Source organism: Mus pahari, chromosome 4, assembly GCF_900095145.1.
Source record: "Mus pahari chromosome 4, PAHARI_EIJ_v1.1, whole genome shotgun sequence".
Classification (NCBI taxonomy): Eukaryota; Metazoa; Chordata; class Mammalia; order Rodentia; family Muridae; genus Mus; species Mus pahari.
In genome coordinates this window covers 68,452,473-68,454,807 of record NC_034593.1, presented here as the reverse complement: position 1 = coordinate 68,454,807, position 2,335 = coordinate 68,452,473, and the positions used below count along the sequence as shown (strand labels likewise).

At 41.5% G+C, this 2,335-nt stretch overlaps 1 pseudogene; it reads right to left on the bottom strand.

The window, feature by feature from the left end:
• Positions 1–591: 591 nt before the first annotated feature.
• LOC110320715 lies at positions 592–1,535 on the bottom strand (annotated as a pseudogene).
• Between the last annotated feature and the right edge of the window lie 800 nt (positions 1,536–2,335).

Genomic DNA, 2,335 nt, shown 5'->3' with positions numbered 1-2,335 from the left:
AATATGTAATGCTATTAATGAAATATTTTTAAAAACTATGCTTGGAATTATATGTACTGTATAGAAGATAGTAAAATATTTTATGTCTAATAAATATCTTAAAATGTAATCCTAATTCATTGTAGAAAAACTAAATTTTGAAATTTAAATTTTTGCTAATAAAACAATACATATTTAAAAGAATATAAATTTTCAAATTTTTTGGATGAAGTAGTTTTTCTCACAAAAGCATTTTTTATTTGAGGCAAGGAAAAGTATGACCCAACGGATTACAGTTCTAAGCACTCAAATTTAAGTCTTAGTGGCATGACTTGGGCTATAAGTCTTGCTTCTCTTTGGTTGGCTAGGGTACTCGTGTTAAAGTTCTCCAGGTGGGTAAGAAGAAAGACCAAGAAAGTCTGGAAGAAACGCCTCAGCTCCTGGTAGTGCCCTCCAAATTCTACATCAAGTTATCTAACTCTCATCATCTGGTTTGCAAGGTGCCACCCAGTGCAGAGGGACACAGGGCACAGAACACTTGCAAGGGCAGATGAGGCAGAAAGAGCAGGTGTAAGCTGCTTGAGGAGGAGCAGGTATCTGCCTGCCGCAGCTTCAGACTTGCCCGTGGAAGGGATGATCCTCGGGTTTGGCACAGCTCATAAAGGTGCACACCCTCCAGTTCCTGTTGTAGCTGAGTAGAGTGGTCATGTCCTTGCTGCTCAGCTCAAAGTCAAAGACCTTAAAATTCTCAGCAATGTGCACAGGTGTCACAGACTTGGGGATCACTACCAAGTTCCTCTGAATGGGGAACCTGAGCTATAGTTTTATTGTGTTTGGCTGCAATTGCTTTGATTCTGGGATCCTTCAGGAGAGACCAGTCTTCAGGCTTGGCCCAGAGCCAGTCAGGAGAACCAAGGAAACTGTATGCTGTCACCATGAGGCCTTTGCAATGGCAGTACTCAATCAGCTTCTCCTGATTTAGGTATGGGTGGCACTCGGTCTGGTTCACTGCAGTCTTATATTTTAAGCCAGGTTTGTTCAAGATCCTCTTAATATGAAGAGGGTTGAAGTTGGAGACACCAATTGCTTTTACCAAACCTTCATCCACTAGTTGTTCCATAGTCGTCCAAGTGTCCACAAAATTGGTGTCACTAGGAATCATGTTTCCTGAGGCATCCAGTGTGAATTAGTCGGGCCCAGGCTTGAAGCCCATTGGCCAGTGAATAAGATGGAGATCCAGGTAGTCCAGCTGCAGGTCACTCAGTGTCTTCTGGCAGGCTCCTTTCACCATGCTCTTGTTCTGGAGCGTGCACCACAGCTCAGCTTCCTGACAATGAAGAGATCCTGGCACTTCACCACTGCTCCTTGAGCTTCTCCTGGAGGGCCACTCCCACCTCCTTCTCATTCTGGTATACCTGGGCATAGTCAATGTGGTGGTTCCCCATGTCAATAGCAAACTTCACGGCCTCAGTCACCTGGCCAGGAGGGGAATTCCAGGTGCCCAGTCCCATGGTGGGCATCTTGGTGCCGTTGTTGAGTTCCAGAGGGCTGGCCATGATCGCTGCATGTTACACACACGGACCGGCAAATGTAAGAAGTATAATACTTTTATTCCACATACAAATGATAAAATTTTATTGGATAATTGGCATTTTTAAAATCTAATGACAATTCTCAAAAGTTTGATGAAAATAGTAAGGAAAAGAATGGAAAGAAAATATAACCTTCCCTCAAACCCCAGGAGGACAAGAAAGAGGAAAAATTTAAAAATCACACAATAGCAAACGAATTACATCACTTTAACTCGTATTATTCATGCTCATTTTCTTTTAATGAATTTTTTTGCAGTCTCATCCTCTGTTGTCTGAGGTTCTCGTGAGAACAATTCCTTAATTATTTTGAGATACATAATATCAAATTATATAAAAATTATAAATTTTTTTGAGATTTTGAGATTCATATTTTTTATGTGGTTAGACAATACATGAAATGAAAGTAAATAAAGTATCAGAAGAATTTTGAGGGATTCTTTGTTGCATTGAACTATTTAAAAAGCAATCCACGCTTCCAAATTCCCATGGCCTTTTGGGTTGCACTTCTCACAAACCCATGCCTTGCTGTGTACCTTTCTCTCTGGAGCAGAGTTGAGTTGCCGTGTGAAGGAAAACACCACACAAACTTATTTCAGACTCTACAGGTAACTCAAACGCTGAGCGCAATAACTAACATCCTAGTTTGTAAGTCATTCTAAGGTAAATCCTCTGGTAGCAAATACCAACGGGTCTGCCGCCTGAAATGGGGGTCTCTGCTAGCTACATTTTGGCCTCCACATCTCACATCCAGCCAACTCCCCTCT